Raw genomic sequence first — 17,345 nt, forward strand, 5'->3', positions numbered from 1 at the left:
AAATCGTTTTAAAAATGGGATTAGTTTTTAAGGCACCCTTTTACCAAACTGGGGTAAAAAGTGGCCTTAGCACATGTTTATGTGGCCATTTTCGGGTGCTAAGGCCATTTTTACTATATGGGTAAAATGGTCTTCTTTTCTATTTTTTTTTTAAAATTTAATGACCATGTATGTCCATTAGCACATTTTGGTAAGTGCTCAAGTGCTAATCATGTTTTAATCAGTGCACGACAGTGTAGCTACGCTAACCAATTATCAAAGAACATGCCTACTCTCCACCCCCTGATTTTCTTTTTTAGCATATGGAAAGCATGTGCCAATGCCAAAATTACTGAGGCATTTTAAACTGCAATATGTACACTTTAGTGTCTATCACAGCTTAGTAAAATAACCCCTAAGTAGGGTTACCATATGGCTCCAGAAAAAGGAAGATGGATTGAAACATCCGAGTTTTACTTCCATTGAAAGCAATGGAAATAAAACTCAGATGTCTCAATCCGTCTTCCTTTTTATGGAGCCATATGCTAACCCTACCCCTGAGTGTAGCTGTCTTTGATATACAGTGTTCCCCCGCGAATTCACGGTTCGCAAATCGCGGACTCAGCAATTTGCGGTATGCTCCGACCGCCTCTTCCTGTACTAAAGTCAGGCTACACCAATCAGGAGCTGCATGTCAAAGTAGCTCCTGATTGCTGTAGCCTGACTTTAGTAATAGGAAGAGGCGGTCGGAGCATACCGCGAATGATTTTCTACACCCGTCGGCGTCCCAGCTGCCCTCTCCTGCCTCTCCTGCCTTTTGACAGATGCAAAACCGCATTTGCGGTTTTTCAAAATTCGCAGGTGTTCCTGGAACGGACCCTCGTGAATTTTGTGGGAGTACTGTAATGCAAAATACTACTACTATTAATGATTTCTAGAGTGCTACCAGATGTATGCAGCGCTGTACAGAGTCACAAAGGAGAGAGTTCCTGCTCGAAAAACAGACAAGACATACAAACAGGATGCCAGGGTGAGGGATAAAATGCTATTTGGAGATACTAGCTTTCTCAAGTTGAACCCATGATTGATTGCCTAGGAGTTCTCTCAGTTCATAGTTCTGTCTTCACTAACCTTAAATCACACAACTTTCCTGGCAGTTCAAAAGAAGATAGTAAGATGGCAGTTTATCAATGATTTTAAACTGACAGCACTAACTCTGTGAACTAAAACACATTAGCATTGATTCATGCAATATTGATTGAGCATTTCAACTTTATTCACATGAAAAGGCTGTTGAACAGTCTGATGGGCCATTTCAACCTTCCAAAGCAATTAAAACCAAGGTGTATGGTTTCAAATCTGTTACAGGTGCAGTTTAAATCAGCTCTACTATTTTTAGATTTAGTTTTTGATGATTTTTATCAGAGCTGCCAAGCCAGACCTTAACTCAAATAGATAAAGGTTTGAGGATGTTTGATATTATTAGATATCAAGGAACATATCCAGACTGATTGGTTACTCTGTGCAGGATACACCATCTGGGAGAATGTTGACTTTATATTGCACGCCCCCAGATTCTGTATAGGTCATCCGAATTTGAGTACACAATTTTGGCACAGATCACTGATCTGTGTGTAAATGAATTGACTAATAGGTGATAACAATTATTGGCATTAATAAGCACTAATTGACAGTCATCAGTTGGCTTCCACGACTTCCAACAAGGCTTCAGACCATGGCTGAATCTCTTCTTCTTGAACTAAAGTCTAAGGCGATCAAGGGCAAGTAAACAGTTTTATTACAATTCGACATTTCCATAGCATTTGATGCAGTGGACTACTCGCTATTGCTCCTATACTTAGAAGAACTAGGAGTGCATAGGCTAGTGAGAAAGTAGTTCACGGAATTCTTGAGCAAGAGAACTTATGAATGAGGTACCATAGGAAGTCCCAGTTGTGGAAGGCCTTCTGTGGCATTCCTCAAGGCTCCCCTCTTTCACCATCATTATTCAATGTATATGTGCGTGCTTTGGGCAGACAAATCTCCAATCCCCATGTCCACACCTTCTCATATGCGGATGACCTTTACATCCTCTGTGTAGCTAAGGACTCATTCAGAGACCCAATTCAATACATTGCAAAACTAATAGAAGATCTAGGATCATGGTTTCACCAGTGCCTCCTTAAACTGAACAAACAGAAGACAAAGGTGCTCTAGTTTGGAAATCATAACTGCTGTACTTAGAGATCACCCTGATCTCAGGAGAGAAGCTAACCATAAGCAGATCGTCAAGGGTACTTAGAGTAATCCTTGGTTCGGACCAAACCATGAGAGATCAGATCTTCTCACTAGTCAAGAAGTTCTTCTGATTAAAGCAGTTGAGGACAATTAGATCAGCCCTGAGCATGACCAATTTCAGGATAGTGGCCTAGGTGGTCCTCCTGACTTATCTGGACTGCTGTAACTCCCTTTACTGCCACATTGCCGAGAAAGCCCTTAAGAGACTACAGTTACTCCAAAACACATCGGTGAGGCTGATCCTATGCAAGACTATGTATGAGAGGGCAAGCCCACTACTTAGGGAACTACACTGGCTATCAATCAAGAGCAGAGTCCAGTTCAAAATTGCATGTATGGTGCATAAGGCCATATATGGGGAAAACTCAGCGGGACTAATTTCTGCCATCCAAGTCACTCATTCTTTCAACAACTCGAGGACAATCCACCATTGGAAACTGCCAATTCCCTCCCCACATCAAGAAAAGCACTCTGAATCCATCTTCAAGTTCTAAGGGTCAAAATCTGGAAAAATCTCTTGGACAGCTTACGCCAAACACCTAGACACTTCCAATTCAGGAAAGCGCATAAAACATATATTAATAATAATAATAATAATAATTTTATTCTTGTATATCGCCACACCCAAAAAGTTCTAGACGGTTCACATTCATTAACTTAGGTCCGTGGTGACACACGGATTTACAAAATTTTAACAAAATTACAGGCAATGAAGAGGGGGGTGTGGGGAACTCTATAACTGAGATTTAGCAGAGGTAGGATAAGCCAATAGGTAGGGATGGTAAGCGATAACGAGAGTGAGAACAAGTGTGGAGAGGGGGGGAGGAGAGGGAGCGGAAGGAACGTGGGAGAGTGGAAAAGGGGAGGAGCAGGGAGCAAGGGGGATTAAAAGCCCTGTTCGCGGAAGAGGTGCGTTTTGAGAAGTTTTCTAAAACTAAGGTAAGAGGGGGCCTCGAGTATCATTTGGGCAAGCCAAGGGTTCAGCTTAGCCGCCTGGTAAGCAAAGGTTTTGTCGAGAAATCTATTGAAGTGACATAATTTTAGGGATGGGAAGACGAACAGCTGGATTCTGCGGGATTTCTTGTTGGTGATATTCAGAGTGAAATGGTGATTGAGGTAACTTGGTAATAGGCTAAAACTGTTTTGTAACAGAAGCAGGCGAATTTGAATAGAACTCTGGATCTACTCTATTTTCTTCTCTGCACAGATCTTAAGTCCTATGCATAATATCCATGTCTCTGTAACTTTTCTAATATTATTAGAAAATGATTCCTCAATGATTCCTAGCTGACATTTGTAGGATACAAGAAACAATATGGAATGGTATCAATAGTTACACACAGAATTGCCTTATGCCCCTATTCTATAATGTCTATTCTATATACCGCACACCTAACTTATCTTGCAGTATGTAACTCTAAAGGAGGCTTGTACAGTGGAGGAACATGGGTGGGGCAGGAGCAGGGTTTAATTTGTAGATAGAAAAGAAGCAGAACTGGAGGCAGAGCCAGGGCTGGAAGTGAACATAACACACAATACATCATTTGTGGATGGAAAGGAAGCTAGTGAATACAAGCATATACAGATAAATATAGATAGATTATAGACAGAGATATATATTTGGAAAATTCATATAAATCATAAAACAAATTTAAAGAATATAACCAACAGTAGTACAAATTTACAACATTATAGACACAATCTTGTACTAAGCAGTGTTTTTCTCAACGTGCAGATTTAACGTGATAATATTGCAATCATCTCGTCAAATTATTAACTTACAAAACAAAATGAATCACAATTAATGGTGAGGCACTTATTTACCTAGCCTTCTGCTACTGTGCCAGGCCCACTACTTTTCCAGGTCTGAATGATAGCTGTGACATCATTTCCATTCTCTCCCATGCCATGTCTTAACAGTACTTCGTAGAAACATGATGGTGGCCAAATGTCCCACCTAGTCTGCCCATTCATAGCATCCACTATCTCCTTTTCTTCCTAAGAGATCCCACATGCCTGCCCCATATCTTTGTACCCACCGCCATTATCAGGATTCTATTCCATACATCTACCACCCTATCTGTAAAAAAGTATTTCCTTAGAATACTCCTGAGCCTATCACCTCTTAACTACATCCCATGTCCTCTCACTTTGGAGTTTCCTATCAATTGAAAGAGACTCGCCTCATGCGTATTTATACCATGAAAATATTTAAATATTTCTATTATATCTCCCCTCTCCTGCCTTTCCTCCATATTGAGGTCTTTAAGTCTGTCCCATAGATGACATAGAACATCAACCATTTTAATAGCCTTCCTCTGGACTGACTCCATCCTGTTTATATCTTTTTGAAGGTGTGATCTCCAGAATTGTACACAATCATCTAAATGAGGTCTCACCAGAAGCTTATACAGGTGCATCATACCTCCTTTGTCCTACTGACTATTCTTCTCTCTATGCACCCAAGCATCCTTCTAGATTTTGTCATTGCCTTTTCAACCCATTTGACCACCTTAAGATGATCACATACTGTCACATCCAAGTCCTACTCCTCTTTCATGCACAAAAGCTCTTCACCCCTTAAATTGTACGGTTCCCTTAGTTTTTTGCAGCCTAAATGCATGTAATGTTAGGTGCTAAATTCCAAACCATTCCTCAAGATTTACTAGGTCTTTCCTTATGTTATCCACACCATCGGGGTGTCTATTCCATTGTAAAGTTTGGTATCATTCGCAAAAAGGCAAATCTTACCAGACAGCCCTTCAGTATTATTGCTTACAAAAATGTTAAAAAGAACAGGCTCAAGGACTAAACCTTGAGGCCCACCACTGACTCTTCACCCAAATCTTTGACAGTACATTCATTCTGCACCAGGACTAACTTGCTACACACACTATAACTAAATCAGTTCCTTATATCTTTTTTAACTGTATAATCAACTTGCCTGAATTTATCCTCCCATCTGTTTACCCCAATGGTCCCTGTACCACTCATCTTGCCCCCAGTCACAGTAGCAGCCACCAAGAACCCTATGCAAATGCATTACAAGGAGCTCATTAGTATTAAAATGAGCACTCCTTGTAACGCACAGAAGGGAATGCCCACCTCTTACCGGGTCAAATTTTTCAGCAGGTCTGAAGCTGCTGGTAGTTGTTTGTGCGTTTGTTGTATGAGTGTATGTCCTGCAGGCACAGGACACACACATAACAGACACACAACCGCTGCATCCATATTGAGTTAAAATAAATAAAATAAACACTTTAATAAACTGCTCCCAAGCTCTGGCTATCAGGAGCTGTATTAGGCCTACACAGAAGAGCTGTGCCTTCCGCTTAGCTCTTCTGCGCAGGTGCCCCCCACCCCATTATACTGGGTTATTCAGCACAAATAGCATGCATTTAATTGCACGCTATTTGTGCTGCGCATAGCTAGGCAAAGCAAATCACTCCCAACTCATTTTTTTTTTTTGGTGCATCCTGCCTTAGGAAAGCACATTAGCTTATCAGCCAGTCAGATTATACAATGTGCACAGTAGCAAGTGTCTAAGGACCCCCTTTTACTAACCCACGGTAAATGTTCTGATGCTCATTCAATTCCTATGAGCGTCAGAGCTTTTACCTTGCCGGCCTGCGGTAAGAAGCTCTACTGCGGTTTAGTAAAAGCCAGCCTAAGACTTTTAGTCCCTTTGTCACTTTATTATTTGTTACATTTTGTCTAACATGCCATTTGGCTGCTGGGAGTTGTTTTTGATTACATGCTACCTCTAAAACCAGTTATACTGCATATTACGATCTAAAAGGGTAATAAACATATCTGCATTAAGCTTAAGAAATTATTTGCTACGCAATAATGCTTATCCATATTTCATACCAATAATCATAACTTAGATGAAATCAAAAGCTTTTAATATCGTTTACTACATTAAATGCATTTCTGCATGCAGAGAGACTCCTGCCAGTTAAATTGCCCATTTGATACCTCTGCCCATTGTTGTTATTTGTGCCTGGCAAAGTCCAGAGATGGTGGGGGAGTCAATATGAGGCTCCAGGTTCCTTATGCATGGTTAGAAAAGAAAACAATAACAACAAAAAGGAAAAGGTGAGAATGTGTTTGTTCTTTATTAGAATAATATCTCATGCCACCATTGGATCAGCCAGGGTGTCAGTTGTTCAATTATTAATGCCAGCCCTTTGGGCATAGGTTTCTGTAAAAGCGGCCAAGTTCCAGAGCTACAGACTGTTACATTTCATTAAAGGCCGAAGGGAATTACCCAGTAAAGAAAACAAAGCTATTGAAACCATATAAAGACTAACAGGGGAACAGAAAGATTTAGGGGTCCTTTTATCAAGCCGCGCTAGCGGGGTTAGTGTGTCAGACATTTCATCACGCGCTAACCCCCACGGCCAGCTAAAAAACTAATGCCTGCTCAATGCAGGTGTTAGCGGCTAGCGCGGCAGGTGGTTTAACGTGCAGTATTACGCGCGTTAAACCCCTACCACAGCTTGATAAAGGGACCCCTTAGAGTACTAGTTGGTGTGGTTGTTGTACCTGTTTTCTCCACCTGCTTCCAGATGCTCCTAATTCCTCTACAGGTGTAATGCTGTGTTTAAAATTAAATATTTAAGGTACAATGCCAAGCAATGCAAAGCATACAGAAAATGAGAATAAGGCAAAAAGGAAGCAATCTGCCCAACATTCAAAAATGTTTAACCAGACAGGAGAGGCTCCTGCTCAGGTAAACCCTGCAAGTGAGACCCAGCACACAATATTCAGTGGTACTTAACCATGTATGTTCTGAGGGGCTGATTCTATAACCAGCCGCCTAAATTGGCCAGCGTCTAGAAAAATGGTGCCGGCCGTGTGACAATCACGTTTTGGTGCTGCTTACAGAATCGCGGCTAGCTGCGCCTATGTAAAAACTTAGGTGCCTGAAATGTAGGCCAGGGATTTAAAGACCTACATTTCAGGCGCCTACGTTTTTGGAGAATTGTGCTTAGCAGCGCCTACGTCATGCTCTGCCCATAGAAATACCAACTTATGCATTAGGCGCTGCTAAGCGCCATGCAGTAGGTGCCTATCTTTTATAGGTTATACAAAATGCAGCAGCACGTTTGATAATGGGTGTATCTAAATATGACCATATTTCATCATATCTGAAAAAACTCCATTGGCTTCCGGTTGCCTTAAGAGTCCAATATAAAGTAGTGATGATTTATCATCAATTCTTGTATAGCAACATCCCAGAATTGTTTAAAAGTAACATACTCAGCTATACAGTACACCAATGAGATCTCTGCGTTCTGAGAGTTTGGCCTTACTGAAGATGTTTGTTGATCCAAAACTTGTTGGGACAGGTAAAATGACTTTCTGTTGTGCAGGAGTTAAGTTATGGAACTCCTTAGTGGTCAGATACGAAACTGCTGTGAAATGGGTAGGTTTAGAAAATTACTAAAGACGCAGCTTTTTGTAGATGCCTTTTTTAAAATTACCTACGCTAAAATTAATGAATTATCCAAGAGCCCTGCTATTCACCCTATGGTATTTTCTTGAGGAATGTATGTAATTTTACTTGAATTCGATGACTATTGTACTTGTATTTGTTTTTATTTTGTCGTTATTTTAACACAGTATATGTAAACCATGTAAACTGTTTAGTTTTAGATGGTATATAAATTTTTAAAATAATAAAAAATAAAATAATCAGATTTAAAAAAAAACCAATTATTGAGACTATTAAGAGTATTTTGCTAATTAGGTTAGGCATCCTTTATAGAATCAGCCCCTGAATCTATAAATGGTGCAGAGGAATGCAGCACAAAGCACTTGTCAATCTTCAGTTAGACACCATTTATAGAATTATGCCTAGCGACACCTAAATTGTACTTAGGTGCTGGTAGGCGTCAAAATCTTAGGCACCCCCTATATATGCCAGGGTTTTCTTGACCTAAATACTGGCACCTAAGTCCAATTTAGGTGACTAGATGCAAAACGTGCCTGTGATCTTCCCTTAACCACGACCATTTTCTGGTAAGCACCTACCTACCATAAAAGGACACAGCTTCTGCTTGTGTCCTTTTATGAAATAAACAAGTTGGTTTTACATCAATGATCTTCAGTGGAGTATTCATTGTCTGTTCCCACTTCCTTTTATACTGCATGGAATAGTAGCCTGCCTCTATTATCAGTGCCATGCTCTTGGGAGGAGGCTGTAGCCCCTTGCTCTCTGCTCTCAGCAGTGGATTGCAATTAGTCCCCAAAAATCAACTCAAAGACTCTCAGCAAGTTTGTGTATCAGGAACGATGTGTCAGCAAGTGCTGAAATCTCAAACCGTGCCGAATAAAATGTTTGCAGGAACTGAAAGAGCCCAACAAAGCTAAACGCGTAAATTACTGTACATGGTTGCTAACTATGATTGCTGACGGACATTTGTGCCCATCGCTGTACTTCATGACAGACAAAGCATGGTTTCATTTTATCAGGTCACGTAAATTCCCAGAATATGAGGTACTGGTCTGCTGAAAATTCCCACTTAACTCACAAAACACCACTTCACAAATTCAAAATTGCCGTTTGTGCATGGTGTCAGGAACACAAATAGTGGGCCCAATTTTCTTATAATCATCTGTGAATACTGTGGTTTACCTGGACATCTTTGAATAATTTTATGACCAATTAACACCAGAAGAAAAAATGTATTACTTTTTCCAACAAGATGGGGCAACATGCCATACCTCATGTGATTCACTGGTATGGGTTCATGAACTGTTTACAGAGGAGCAAAGTGTGAGCAAGGGATTATGGCCACAATATTCCCCAAACTTGTCCACATGCAATTTTTATCTGTGGAGAAATTTAAAACAGAAAGTGTATGCCAACAATCCACATACCCTGGATGAACTCAAGGAAAACATCACAAACACTATTTGCAGCATCACTGTTGAAAAGGTGCAAGCAATATCAGCCAACATGATCCAACGTGCCCAAAGTTACATAGGTGTGTTAACTGTGTAACTTGTTGTAACTTGTGGGTAAGTGAATAAAAACAATCCACTTGCTCATTCATCTTGTCATACTATCGCCAGAGGTGGGCTTCTTTTCCATGGCCCACCGTGTAGTATAACTTGGTATCGACATGCCTAAAATTTAAATACATACACCAGCCATAGAGCTTCAAAGGTGGCAGACATCAGTTTCCTATTCATGAAATCAGACAGTTGGGAGAGCTCATGAAATAATGTGCATGCAAGATTGAAATTTAATAATACATCTGCAGGAGAACCGTAAGAAGAAAATCCACTAAATTATTTATTTTATGTATTTATATATTAGGATTTATTTACTGTCTTGTTGAAGAAATTCACCCAAGGCTGTGTACAGCAATGTAACTAGGACATAAGCATAAACAGTAAAATATTCAAATAAGAGCACACATTACAGTGTAGTTTGTAACACAATACACAGAAATGCATCTTATTTATTTATTTAGATATAGCTCAAAACTCAAATACTGTAGGTATTTAGTTGTCCCCAGAGGGCTTAAAGTCTAATTTTGTATTTAAGGCAATGGAGGGTCAAATAACTTGCCCAAGATCACAAAGCAGCAAAGAGGCAAGAGGAATTGAAACATATAGACAGCAGCATGAGTTTAGATGATAGGGTATTGCCTACCACATGTACTTAGGATAAAAATTCCTGCTGTTGGGCATAGTTCAGACAGTGATAATCACTAGGTTTCATCTAGCCAGATTTAAGTTATTCATAAAGGCCCTGATTCTATAAATGGCACCTAACTTCTAGACACCATTGAGCGCAATTGTCAATCATTCACTAGAAGCCATATTTAAGATTAATGACACTACCATCCCTTGGAATTTTTAAAACCACAATGATTCTTGATGATCCTATGTGTTTGATCAAAAAATATATGGGTCTCAGCTGAATATCGCCACTAGCTGGGTATATTGGAGGACCTCGGCTCAATATCGCCATCAACTGGGTAACTATGAATTCTACTTTACTCCACCTAGATATCACCTTGACACTATCAGAATGTCCTGAGATGGTATGTATGGATTCTGAGCAGCACTTTCCACTTAATGCCACTGAATATCCTCAAATAGCTGCAACCAAGTGGCTTTTATTGAATACGTCAAGTGATTCTGGGATATACAGTATAAGACAGTACTACCATAGGTAGTGGATAATGATAATAATAGATAGTAGACAAAAAATACCGGTAATATATAATATAAAATACAGTGCTGAACTTATTAGGACATAAACCATGTCACTCCTCTTTTTTAACATTACCATTGTTTGCCTGTTTCATATAGAATTCAATTCAAAATCTTAAAGTTGACTCATAAATCTATATATACTTCGCAACCTAGTTATTTGAACTTATTAATGATTCCATATACACCCATATGTACACATGGAGGGGCATAATCGAAGGGGACGTCTAAGTCCGTTTACGTCCATCTCGCAAGTTGTCCAAAGTAAAAAACAGCTTAAGAAACATTTTCAAAAGATACATCCAACTATTTTTTCGTTTCGAAAATCGTCTAATTATACGTCCTGCCGATCTGATCGTCCAAGACACTAAATCGTCCATCTTTATACCACATTTAAGTCCAACTTTCTGTCCAAGTCCAAAACGCCTAGAACAAGCCCTGTAGGATGTAAGAGGGGTTTGCAAAGTGATGGACTGCACACCCAGACATGCCACCTAAATAGTAGGGTACCTTACAGGGCACTGCTGTGAACTTCACAAAAAGGGTGCCATGGCTTCTCCTCCCTACAGCTCCCTTATAGATTATGATGAAACCCCCAAACCACCTCAAGAATCCCCTAGACCCACCTATCTACCACCCCAATAGCCCTTATGGCTGCAGGAGCCACTTATATGTCAGTACAAAAGGGGTATATAGGGCATTGCACATGTTTAAGTATCAATGCAGTGATTACAGGGGCTTATGGGCATGGGTCTCCTCTCTATGGATCCCTAACCCACCCCCAAGATGACTTAAGCTGCCTCTGTGCTGAACGACTAGGCTTTCCTATGCCAGGCGACCAGGTGATGATGGTTTGGAAGCTGAATTTTAAAGTTGTGATTAAAATTTTTATGGGGGTGAGGGATCGTTGATCACTCGGGTAGTGTATGGGGATCTGTTTTATGTGTTTTCAGTGCTTATCTGGTGACTTTAGGTGGATTTTTGTGACTTAGACTATGTTTTACATGGTCTAAGTCACAACGTCCAAGTTCCGGCTAGGCTCTGTTGTAAAACTGTCGGTTATACATGCTGTACGACTAAGTCTAAGCCAGCCCACGTCCCACCCAACTCCCGCCATCGACACTCCTTCTGAAACGCCCCATTCAGCTTTGGTCATTCAGCGGCACTATGAAGGCCTAGGACGTTTTTAAATATGTCCAAAACCCGGTTTTATTATCAGCACGTGGACGTTTTTGAGAAATGTTCATCCATGTGCCGACTTAGGCCGGTTTTTGGAAGTTTTTCTCTTTCGATTATGAACTCCTTAGGTCATTGCAAGATAATAGAATGGCAATATGCTTTCTGGAAACGTCCAGACTAATCAATTGTAACTTGAAACTTTCCTGATTCTATATACTGTATTATTCCAGAAATTATACAGTCTCTTAATTTGTAATCCGCTTAGAACCGCAAGGCACAAGCGGAATAGAAATCTGTAATGTAATGTAATGTAATGTAATACCATTTGTTAACCCTTTATTTGACATTGTTGCTCAAAAGCAACAAGTGTTTCTATAGCTGTTATGGGAGATCTGCATCTCCAAATGCCTGTTACTTGGCACTGGTGCTCTCATTCAACATCAAATTATGTAAAGTAGCCATTTTCACCATCTGCCAATTAAAGGGTTAGAAGGAATCAACAAGACTGAAGGTTTTCTTGTACTTGGCATCTTGCTTATGGAACCAACTTCCAAATCATGTATGTTTGGAGCCAAATTTTAAAGTATTTAAACGATATTGAAAACTTTTTTTTTTCCCCAGTTAGCTTCTGGTGAGGAAATCCCCCCCAAATGGCAAATTTATTAGTTTTCTTTGTGTGATTACAGTGAGCCCTCCTCATTAACACAACAATTCATTTATTTATCTGTTATTGTTTTTATTCTTTCCTATATTTTATGGAGTTATATTCCTATATAATTATAATTTTTTTTTTGTAAACCACTGAGAACTGTCACAAGATTTTGCAGTATATCAAGTTTTAATAAACATAAGCATATACATAAAGATATTATGGTTTCAGATTCTACATTAGCAACTCATTATAAGTACAGGTACAAATCCTTGAGTCCAGGTTTTGGTTTTTGGAATTTTTCATTTTTCGGAAAGTCAGTAAAAGTCAGATGTTAAGACCATAAAATTGTCACTAAATTTATTTTATTTCACTTCCGGTAGCTTTAGATATCTGTCCAATTGGAGTCGTAGGACACTCCCAGTGCCTCCCAGAATGCACTGGGAAGGAGGCCTAAGACTCTGGTTAGCCCAGATGCCTAAAGTCCCTCCTTTGGGAAGGGCTTTAGGTGCCTGGGCCAATCATAGCCTTAAGCCCCTCCCCGGTGCATCCCAGGATGCACCAGGAAGGGGAAGGCCCATCAATCTGAAGAGGCAGGCCTGCCGGCTGAAAGGAGTAGGTATCACTCCGGCTTACATTCCTATTACAGGTCCGGGGGTCCGGATGAGCTTTGGGGTGAGGGGTGGAGGTTTGGGGTATGGTGCCAGCAGGAGGGAGTGGGCATCTCTCCTGCCATGGATGTTGGGGGATACTGGCAGGAGTGAGTGGGTATCAGGGATTGTTTAGGGGTTTGTAGCAGGAGGGATTGTGTGAGGGGATTTGGGATGGGAGGGAGTGGGCAACCCTCCTGCTGGCTGACTTGCGATGGGGTTTGGGGATTCCCTGCCACTGCTGCTCAGCTGATCGCTGCAGGGAGATTCCCTTGCCACAATCAGCTCAGCGGTAATACAATTCGCTAAACGCCGGTTAGAGAATTGAGGTGGTTAGGCGAAGTTAAGCATCTGTCCATTAGGGCAGACGTGATTCTATACAGGATGCCCACGTGCGTTTCTCAAAAGCCGCTTAGGTGGCTGCTGAGACCAGGCGTCCTATACAGAATCAGGTCTAAACTGCTTAAATCTTTATCATCCTAAAACCTTTATTAAATAAAAAGGCCAGAAAAGTATCCTCCGGTGTAGATGGGTTGCTTGGGTTCAGTTTCAGTGGAAAAATAATCCACCTTACCTGTGTCATGGTTGACTGCCTCAGACAACTTTAGGGGTTGTATCTCTTTACCTTCGCTTGTAGGACATAACATAAAATACTGATATAATTTTCTTACAACTAATTGGAGAATGAATTAGTTCAAAATAGTTTGGGTAAAATGTATTTATATAGTATGATACTGAATGTTGTATAAAACAGAAAGGCAACATTTACAGTGTGTGTGGGGGTCAAGGGTTGCATTGGGAGGGAGTGGGCATCCCTCATGCCAGCCAACTTGCAGTGGGGTTTGGGGGTCCCTGCCACTACTGCTCAGCTGATCGCAGCAGGGAAATTGTCTTGCAGCGATCAGCTCATCAGCAACAAGATTCTCGAAATGCCGATTAGAGAATCGGGGTAGTTAGGCGAGGTTAAGCATCTGTCCATTAGGTCAGACGTGATTCTGTACAGGACGCCCGTGTGCGATTCTCAAAAGCCGCTTAGGCAGCTGCTGAGACCTAGCGTCCTATAGAGAATCAGTTCCAAACTGCTTAAATCTTTATCATCCTAAAACCTTTATTAAATAAAAAAAAAATAATAATAATAATAACTTTATTTTTGTATACCGCCATACCCAGGGAGTTCTAGTCGGTTCACATTTGTTTATCAAAGTTACAAGCGGTTCATGACAATTGAACAAAGTTGCAAGCAACAAAGTAGTTGAGGTTGGATAGAGAAGGAACGAGTAGATCAAGGGAGGAGGAGGTTGGGGTGAGTAGGTTGGGGTAGTACAGTAGAGGGGGAAGGGGAGGTTTCGGTTCATTGAGGAGGGGCATTAAGAGTCGTGTCCATGGAAAAGGTGAGTTTTAAGTAATTTTCTAAAAAGGCCAGAAAAGTATCCACTAGTGTAGTTGAGTTTCTTGGATTCAGTTTCAGTGGAAAAATAATCCACCTTACCTGTGTCATGGTTGACAACTTTAGGGGTTGTATCTCTTTACCTTCACTTGTAGGTCATAACATAAAAATACTGATTTGATTTTCTTGCAACTAATTGCAGAATAAATTAGTACAAAATAGTTTGGGTAGAATGTATTTATATAGTATGATACTGAATGTTGTATAAAATAGAAAGGCAACATTTACTAAAGTGTATTGCCACATGTATTATTTAATAATTATTTAATATGTATTATTTAATAAATAGATCCCTTAGCATAAAATAGGATCTACTTAAATATCACACATATAATATTTAGAGGTGGTTACTAAAGTGTTTTATGACAATAGCACATATTATTTGCCGTTATATTACAGTAGCACATGCTAGATTACAGTGGAATATACAGTATAATAATGAAATGTAAAGCATGCAAATGCATACAAAGCACATCATTATTATATAAATTGAATAATGCAGCGTCTAATAAACTCCACAAACTGCTTTATTCCTGGAAAAATAATGTGTTCTATATTTATCTCTATTCTTATTTGCTTTTTTCTTATAGGGGCACTTAATCCAATTATTACACAAAACCTTGGATACAGACTAGTCCAATTCACCTCCATTCCTTTCTATTGGCTATATAGCAAACATAAGCTCCCCTGCAGATGACCTGTGACTTCTCCAAAGTGATGTCATGAAGTTTTTGAGTGAATGACTGTCAGTCAATATAAACTGAGGTGTTGAGCGAGCCACCTGATCCCACCCTGCCATTGTCAATGCACCCAGCAAAGCTGTATGTAAATTTCTGTATTTTGATGCATTGTATATTATTTCCAATTTGTTGACTGTGTTGAAATTGTTGAAGTTTGTTACAGTAACTTTCAAAAAAATTGTACTAAAAGATACATGAAAATTGCACTCAATAAAAATGAATAAAGAATTAAAAAGGAACATTTTACCCACAAAAGTGTGTTTCTGTACTACAGAGATGTGTCTTCCTGCACAAGCAGAATGGCTGGTTCTTTATGGAAAGCAGACATTCATTTTAAATTTAAAATGTTGACATAATTTAATTTAACCTACTGTACATTGGCATTTATATTTTACTTTCTTCTACAAATAAGATTTAAGATGGGTTATATGAAGCAAAAAGAAAAAAATTCAAAACATTAAATAAAAACTCAAATTATTATTTAGAATTCCTCTCCTGTTAACAATTCCCATTTCTCATATCAAATTCAATGAAAACGTGATGGAGTTAGTGTTGCAAAATGGCTCCAGATTCACCTGACAGGGTTGAACAGGCCAGGGTCCCCCTCCATTGCTCTGGAATTTGAGTGCACAGCTTATGATATAGAATACCGACTAAGGGCAAATATGCTCGTAACTTCAAATTAGTGCCAATTAACAATTATTATTTATAATTGGTATTAAGTTCAAGGTAATCTACCTTATTTTATAAACTGTGCATGCAAATTTTCACACTAGTCACAAATTTGGTACTCTATTAGCAAAGAATGCAAACTTTTTCCTATTACTGTGCACGCTTTCAGAAACATTGGAACATAAAATGAAACCACAAACTTTGACATTTTTCTGCTCATTTTCATTTGCCTTTGACAGGAAACGACATAGGATATGTTATTTTGACATTCTGTATGTCTTATCAAATGAATGCATACCGTTGGTTTCTAGTCTAACTGGAAGTTCTCACAGGAGGAGGAGGCAGGGTCTTGGAATGTTCATTGACTCACAGGCCCCATGCTGACTTCCTCTACTGGACATGGATAACAGTGGAGATCCAGAGGAGGAAGGGGGAAGAATCCCTGTTTCTGTGATACTATCGCTGATGATGTGACCGCTTTTAGAAACCACTGCTTTATAACCTTACACATAAGGAAATAAATTTTGCAACAATATTTCCTGAATTAACAATTTTTCTCCCTCTATAGCAAATTAGTGCATTTGTGTTTCAGAATATCATGTCTATTACTGTTACTGCTTATTTTTTTCCAAAGAAATGATAAATGTATGCAGTGCTGTACAAATATGCATATCAGATAATCCCTGTTCTATGGAATTTATAATATATCAAAGCATAAATGACAAGCAAAAGTCTATGGGAAATGTATTTATTAAAATTTAAAAGCAGTCTAAAAAAGGGGTGAGTTGTAGACTATTGTTTTATGCTGGTCAAGTATAGTTCCATGGGTATTTATTTGTTTATTGTCTCCCCCTTTTTAGAAACCTTGATTTGTGTTTTATCAAAAATTTTAATAAACTTGAAACTAGATTTGAATATAGCAAAAGAAGGACACATCAATGGCACAGTTCAAAAATATGTCATTGACATTTTGATCATTTATGATCTGTGAGGAAAGTCTATTAAAAACTAAAAAATTAAAAACTAAATGCAATCACGGCGCTAGAGACGATTTACCAGTGATGAAGCACCACGTAAATCTCCCGCTTTAGAAACTATTATTGCGGTGGAGTGGTGGGGCTGAGGTATTTCGATTAAGCCTATTTCTGTATTGATACAACAACCCAGTTACTGTATCTACACATATCTCTATCCACGGCACTCGTACTTTATCAAAACACAGAGATGGCAGAAATAGTAGGCGTCCTCCTCAGAACAATCCAAACAACTAACAGGATAGATTTCCAACAGGAAACTGTGCATTGAGTGAAAAAATATTTTCTCCAAGGTGCATCTGTTATCTCACCCCCCCCCCCCCCCATGGCGGTGGTAACAGCTCCAACGCTCATAAGAATTCTATGAGCGTCTGAGCTGTTACCGCCACATCTGGCACTAAAAACTGTGCTACAGTTTTGTAAAAGGGGGGGGAGGGGTTAGTCTTTGTGTTTTTTGAAAGA

The 17,345-nt window shown here is 39.5% G+C and overlaps 1 protein-coding gene across 4 annotated transcripts in view; it reads left to right on the top strand.

Annotated features, from left to right (window-relative positions):
• LOC117366745 (ephrin type-B receptor 1) overlaps window positions 1-15,328 on the top strand; it is a 908,513-nt gene extending 893,185 nt beyond the window's left edge. For 2 of the 4 annotated variants that reach the window (XM_033958536.1, XM_033958538.1), the window contains exon 17: window positions 15,028-15,328. The gene's annotated coding sequence lies outside the window, so the exon portion shown is untranslated. The remainder of the gene's footprint in view (window positions 1-15,027) is intronic. The other 2 variants (XM_033958539.1, XM_033958540.1) reach the window with 1 other exon arrangement.
• The last annotated feature ends 2,017 nt before the right edge of the window (window positions 15,329-17,345 follow it).

The sequence above is a fragment of the Geotrypetes seraphini genome, chromosome 9 (assembly GCF_902459505.1).
Source record: "Geotrypetes seraphini chromosome 9, aGeoSer1.1, whole genome shotgun sequence".
Classification (NCBI taxonomy): Eukaryota; Metazoa; Chordata; class Amphibia; order Gymnophiona; family Dermophiidae; genus Geotrypetes; species Geotrypetes seraphini.